The following is a 7,627-nucleotide window of genomic DNA, read 5'->3' as shown; positions in this document are numbered from 1 at the left end:
CTCCAAAGCCGCAAAGACCTCCTCTCCAAACCCTAGCCGTCTCACCCCTCAAGAGCAGCACAAAAGATGAGAACGAATATGGCAAAATGGCTATTTATAGGCCTTAGACCACGTCTGTCACGTGCCCCCATGCACCCATGTGTATTTTCCACGCGCCCGCGTGGGCAGCAGGAATTTCCACGCGGGCGTGTGAACAGTAAGATGTGGCTGCCTTTGTGCCCTTCCAACTAGTGAATAGGCTATAAAACTTTTCACAAAACGCGGTCTAAACACTCTTCTCTTGAGGCCACATGTCCGGGCACACGTCCATGTGGTAGGCTATAAAACTTTTCTTCATCGACGTATATTTGAGAGGTCTTACAATCTTGACAAAGAGAAGGAACATGAAGATGTGGCTACCTTTGTGCCTTTCCAACTAGTGAATTGATTTGAATCTTATTTTAAGTTGGCACACATCTCCATTTTTATGAACTCCTCTTGTGTCTTGGTCCTTGAACTGAACAAGAACTTCCAACATTGTGTCTTTATAGCCTATCTTTGCTTCCTTTTTACTATTCAAGGCATTCACAACCTATATGCATAAAAGAACACCAAATACACTATGTGAGACATAAACCATGGTAAAAATGATGCTCAATGCATGTAAAACATATATAAAAATATGTCTACTCAAGCACTTATCAATGACCAAAAGGAAAACAAAACAACTTCGGTTGCCTCCCAAGAAGTGCTTGTTTAATGTCATTAGCTTGACGTACTTGTTCATCCATGAGCTTCATGAAGTAAAAACACACCACCAACTGTGGGTAGAAAGTATTCTTCTCTTATTACATAGTCCTTCAATCGATATCCATTGACTTTAAAAGTTCCCTTAGTGGGGTGAGAGATTTCCACCGCACCATGAGGAAATATTTACCTGACTGTGTAGGGTCTTGACCAATGAAATTTAAGTTTTCTAGGGAAAAGCTTTAATCTTGAGTAGAAAAGGAGAACCGGCTCCCTGACTTGAAACTACTTATCCTTCCTGAGGTAGTCGTCATGAATTCATCTGGTTTCCTCCTTGTACAATAATGAATTCTAATATACATTCACTTTATTCTCGTCTAACTCATTTGACTCGAACTTTCATTTTCTATATATCTCCAATTTCCAAGTTTAACAGTTTAATTGCACAATATGCTTGATGCTCAAGCTCGACAGGTAGGTGGCATGCTTTGCAATAAACCAAATGATAGGGTGTGTGCCTAGTGGAAGTTTTATATGCAGTTTTGTAAGCCCAGAGAGCGTCATCTAATTGTTCAAACCAATCACGTCTCTTATGATGTACAGTCTTTTTAAGAATTTTCTTTAACTCATTGTTTATAACTTCGACATGTACACTCATTTTCGTGTGATATGCAGTGGCAACACGATGGCCAACACCATATTTCTTCATCACTTTTTCAAATTGAATATTGCGAAAGTGAGTTCCTCAATCATTGATAATTGCTCTAGGAGTGCCAAAATGGGAGAACAACTTTTTCACAAACTTCACCACCACCCTTGAATCATTTGAAGGAAGGGCCTGTGATTCTACCCATTTAGATACATAATCAACTACCACTAAGACATATTTGTTTCCATTTGAGCTAGGAAAAAGTCCCATGAAATCAATTCCCCAAACATCAAAAACTTCACATTATTGAACGAGAATCTGTCTTATTTCATCAAGCTTGGATAAGTTTCCACTTCTCTGACTTGATCAGAAGTTCCAACAAACCTCTGAGCATCACCAAGAAGTGACGACCAAAAGAAGCCAGCTTCTAAAACCATCTTAGCTGAATGATTCACACTAAAATGACCTCCTACCTTTCCTGAATGACAGTGCTTCAAAATTTCCCATCCCTCTGCATGTAAGATACAATGTTGCCTCACCAGTTCAACACAAATTTTGTATAAAAAAGGGTGCTCCCAAAAAGAATTCTTGATATCGGATAAGAATTTTTTTCGCTATTGGTACGAGAACCATGATGGAATGATTCGTCCCACCAGGTAGTTTGCGAAATCAGCAAACCAAGGGTAGTCATCATCTTGGGTAGGTCTCTTTTGAACCCAATAAAGATGTTCTTCCAGGAAAATATCATTTATTCTTTGGTGCCTACAATCATCTTTATCTGTGTAGACAAGATGCGATAGGTGATCTGCCACCACATTCTCTGAGCCCTTGTTGTCCCGAATTTCCAAATTGAACTCTTGTAATAGAAGTATCCACCTAATTAACCTGGGTTTTGCATTAGTCTTGGTAAGGAGGTATCTGATTAGTGCATGATCAATATACACTGTGACTTTAGAGAGCATAAGGTAAGATCTGAACATATCAAAAGCACAGACAATAGCTAAGAACTCCTTTTCTATGGTGGTGTAATTCCCTTGAGCTGGTATTAGAGTTTTGCTCGCATAGTAGATTAGATGGAATTTCTTATTGTGTCTCTTCCCCAACACTACCCTAACTACCTAATCACTTGCATCACACATGATTTCGAAAGGGTAATCCCATTTGGGAGCCTTCACAATCAGTGCTCTGACTAACTTCTCCTTTAGTATCTGGAAGGTCGTGAGTTATTCTCTATTAAAAATAAAAGGCATGTACTTTTCTAGGAGTTTTGTCAATGGGTTGGATATCTTTTAGAAATATTGAATAAATCTTCTATAGAAACCAACATGACCAAGAAAACTTCGAACATCTTTCGCGGACTTAGGTGGGGGTAGTTTCTTAGTGGTGTCGAGTTTGGTTTTGTCTACCTCAATTCCCTCACCAGAAATTTTGTGGCCTAGAACAATCCCTTCTTTTAACATGAAATGGCATTTCTCATAGTTCAGCACTAAGTTTGTCTCCTCACATCTTGAAAGGACTCGTTTTAAACTTTCCAAGCACCCATCAAAAGAATCCCCAAAAACTGAAAAGTTATCCATGAATACTTCCATAAAGTCTTCAATGAACTCATCAAAGACTTACATCATACATCTTTGAAAGGTTGCTAGGGCATTACACAGACCGAACATCATTCTCTTATAAGTAAAAGTATAGTACAAACATGTGATAGTGGTCTTTTCTTGGTCTTCAAGAGTGACTAGAATCTGAAGGTATCCGAGCATCCCATCAAGGAAGTAGTAGCACTTGTGACCCACTAACCATTCCAACATTTTATCAATGAATGGTAAGGGGAAATGGTCCTTACATGTAGCATCATTCAGCTTTTGGTAATCTATGCAGACACGCTATCCGGTTACTGTACGGGTGGGGATCAATTCATTATGTCCATTTGAAATCACTGTCAATCCTACCTTCTTCGGCACAACCTGGAGTGGACCAACCCACAGGCTTTCTGAGATTGGATAAATTATCTCGGCATCTAGAAGTTTTTTCATTTCTTTCTTAACCACTTCCATCATGTTAGGGTTCAATCTCTATTGAGGTTAAACCTTGGGACTAATGTTATCTTCCATCAAGATTTTATGCGTGAAAAAAGATGGATTAATCCCTTTGATATCAGAAATACTCCAAGCGATTGCCTTTTTATACACTTGCAGCATTTCCAATAGTTTTTTCTTTTGACCTGCATCAAGTGTGGATGATATAATGATAGGCATCTGGGGATTTTTGTCCAAAAAGGCATATTCTAAATGTGAGGGTAGCTCCTTGAGCTCTTTCTCCAAAGGGGCTGGTATTATTAGTTCTAAAACTACATTTTCCATATCCCCCTTTTTAATATCTTTGGTTGCCACTAAAATACCCCTTCTCGAAATCATCAATATGGGTGAGGTCTTCATCACTGAGCCTACAGTCCTTAATTTCTCCTGTTCGTCTGTCCTTGGTGAAATCAACTGAAATGGACATCGCCTAACTCATACCCATCTCTTATTCTAGGTTCTCTCGGTGATGATATATCTCTACACTCATGAATTAACTCCACTGTGATGTTTGGTCACAAAAGTTCAATATCAGATCCACCAGACCTTGCCTGTCAATGGAATAACTGGTATTCGCATTGTGATGATTGAGTGAACATGGATGACTTCTCAAAGTAGCCAACAATTCCTCCATGGTAGCAAATCTGCTTCTGAAGAAGTTTACCAATAGGCCCAACAGTTGCCCCCTACACGTGTTAAGAAAGATCAGTATAAGCTTAAAAGAATTAAAAGAATGATAATAGAAATAAAACTAAAAAGAATAATTAGAAAGAAAAAGGGGAAAATAAATATTCACAAGAAAAGAATAATATTAACAAGCTAGATCACTAGAGTCCGAATTTTCCTAAAAGTTACCAGTCCCCTGCAACGGCGCCAAAAACTTGATACACTATCCGCAAGTGTACGGGTCGCACACAAGTAATACATTGGTTCCCTGCGAGGGGTAGGGTTGTTGAACCACAGGGACTGGACTTAAAATACTAATTCTTCTTCTAATCTCTAGTTAAGGAAAAAAATGGATTTGGTGTAATTAAAGAAAATAAAACAAGGAAAAGAAAGAATAGGTGGAATTATCAGGTGGATTAGGATCAAGGTTTCAACAGCAAGAGAGAAATTCCCTGGGATGATTCCTATGAGCTATAGTATGCTGACTCACTTCTAATCCCTACCAGGTACATTCTATGGTTCTTGTGTGGGCTCAAAACAATGTTACATCTATGGTTCTCAAATACTCCAAGTTTTGCTAAGGTAGTTATGGTTTTATACACATCTGTTTATATATAAAAAATATAATATATGTCCTAATAGAACCAAATGTCCTAATGGAACCAAAATCTCAATTTAATTTAAATTCTAATATATTCTAATCATAGATATATTTAGAATTAAAATTTAATTATCCTAATCTTTATCATAATTGATTATTTGGTTGTCTTCGACTAGAATGTGAATCCCGAGGCAAATAAAAAAATAATACAAATTACAAAGTTGCCCTTGAGATCATATCTCAAGGCAAAATGCAAATTACCAAAAAAAAAAAATCAGCCGTGAGAACTTATCTCGAGGCAAGATGCAAATTATAAGATTGCCCTTGAGAACACAAATTACGAGGCAGTCTCAAATTTTAGGATAGCTCAAATACGCATCCCGAGGCAATCTTAAATTTCACATAGACTAAGAACAAATCTCGAGGCAACCTGAGAAAGTGCAAATCCCGAAGTACCCAAACACTTATCCTAAGGCAAATGGGCATAATTTAAAAAAAATAATAATTTCAAATTCTAAATTAATTGGATAAATTTGGATAATTTAAAAAAAATGAAAAAAATATATAATTTCAAAATTTTAAATTAATTCCATCCTATCCTATTTGGTTGTTGTGATTATATGGGTTTGATCATTGTAATTCTACGGGGGGTTTGGTTTTTGGAGGATAAGCATGGAATCTATCTTATAAAGAGGGATGAGAATTTATAAAAATGGAGAAGGGAGATCGAAAAAAATCGACTAAAAAAAGTGAAGAAAAACAAGAGAAGTATAAGGTGTTTTATCTCCTTCCCCATACTATCGTATATATATATACATATATATATATATATATATATATAAGAGAATTCCCATTGCTGCTCAACGTCGTCGTCGATGCCACTACTGTCGCTTATTGTCTATTGCTCACTGCCGTTGCTACTTGAGTGGCTGAGATAATGCCGCCAAGCTCTATGAGTAGAGAAAATTGGAACTAGAAGGTGAAGACCCTCTTCTGTGCAAGGGTGCAATCACAACTGCGTCTTCGGACTTGTGATTCACCTGGATCCAACTGGAACCCGATATTTTGCCTCTCATAAAGCGCTCGATCTTTGTTACACTATCCTTCTACGAGATGGAAGGGAGAAGTAAAGGAAGTCGGATTCTCATCGCGAGGTTTTGATAGCATCAAATAAAAGGTGCTAGGCCAGCGCTTGTTCGGTCTTCAAAGGTAATCAAGGATGCGTCTGTAAAGGTGCAAGCAACTATTTCTTGGGCGGTCACAAAACTCACCAGCAACTATCATAATTCATAGTATGTCTTCATAAAAAACAATGACATGTAGTTTCTTGTCGGTCATCTCACTGTCACGAGCGAAGGATGAACAACAATGCTTAAGGTCTAAGTCCGGAGATTAGTCCACATGCTCTTGAGGAACTAGGGCAAGGACTCTGAAGTCGAGTCTCATTACCAGATGTATGTAGAGTCCCCTTTTGATTCAAAAATAGCAAACATTCATTAAAGAAAACAAAGGATTAGAGTATTGATTAAAAAATAGTAGACATTCCAAAAAGAAAACATAGGATTAGGGTTTCTATTAAAAAATAGGAGACATTACTATATGAAAACATATGATTAAGGTTTTAATTCAAGAATAGTAGATATTAAGAAAAGAAAACATAGAATTTGAGCTTTGATTGAAAGCTAGGAGACATTCCAGAAAGAAACATAGCAGTAGGATTTTTATTCAAAAATAGGATGCATTACGAAAAGAAAACATTTGATTAGGGTTTTGATTAAAAATATAAGACATTCCAATCAAAAACCCTAATCCTATGTTTTCAACCAAAACATTACTACAAGAAAACATAGGATTAGGCTTTTGGTTAAAAACCAAAAAATAGTGGACATTTCTAAAACAAAACAAAGTATTAATGTTTTGATTTAAAAATAGCAGACATTCCAAAAAGGAAACATAGGATTAGGGTTTTCATTTAAAAATAAGATCCATTCCGAAAAGAAAACATAGGATTAGTGTTTTGATTGAAAAATATGAGACATTCTGAAAAAGGTTACGGTTTTTAGTAAAAACTATGTGAAATTACAAAAATAAAATATACGATTATTGCTTTGATTCAAAAATAGCAGACATTCCCCAAAGAAAACATAAGATTAGGTTTTTGAAGCAAATCCCTAATCCTATGTTTTCTTTTGGAAATGTACCCTATTTTTTGGTTTTTAGTCAAAACTATAATCTTATGTTCAATTTTTAGTCAAACCCCTAATCTAATGTTGTCTTTTAATATGAATTCTAATTTCATGTTTTCTTTTCGGAATGCCTACTATTTTTCAATCAAACCCCAATCTTATGTTTTCTGTTTTCTTAATGGCCAACTCCACCAGTTCAGAGAAGGCAAGATCACACGTTTTGGACAAGGGTTATCAAAGGGAGAAGCTTGGTTTGGCTAGATCTTCATCGATCTCTTCTTTGGGAGCTTGTAGACAACGAGGGAAGCCGCCCCGATCGCGGCGTCCATGGAAGCTTTCCGCCTAACATGGCTTGTCATCTCACTTCTATTGTTGAGGGAGTTTTCTTATGCCATTTGTAGTTGTTTTCATGGACCTATTGTTTGTATTTGTTTGCATGTACGAGTAGACACCAAGGTCACCAGATGCTGGTGAACCTTGGGGTGAACTTGTGTATTTGGATGATCTAATTTTGTCTATTGCAATTGTTGTGTGTTTGTGATTCATTCTTGGTGTATTTGATGTGTTCCTTACATGAGAACTCTGTAAACCAACTCCTAGGTTGTACTTGGTAGCGTGACCATCGCCCTTGTACTAGACACACCAAGTTTGGAAGGGATTCATGTACGAATACGCCGTGACCATCGGGTATTTTGTACCCCTCCAACATTAGGGCTAGACCAAG

Source organism: Dioscorea cayenensis, chromosome 17 (genome assembly GCF_009730915.1).
Source record: "Dioscorea cayenensis subsp. rotundata cultivar TDr96_F1 chromosome 17, TDr96_F1_v2_PseudoChromosome.rev07_lg8_w22 25.fasta, whole genome shotgun sequence".
NCBI classification, from domain to species: domain Eukaryota; kingdom Viridiplantae; phylum Streptophyta; class Magnoliopsida; order Dioscoreales; family Dioscoreaceae; genus Dioscorea; species Dioscorea cayenensis.
The sequence above is the reverse complement of the archived record's forward strand: the minus strand, read 5'-3'. Positions refer to the sequence as shown.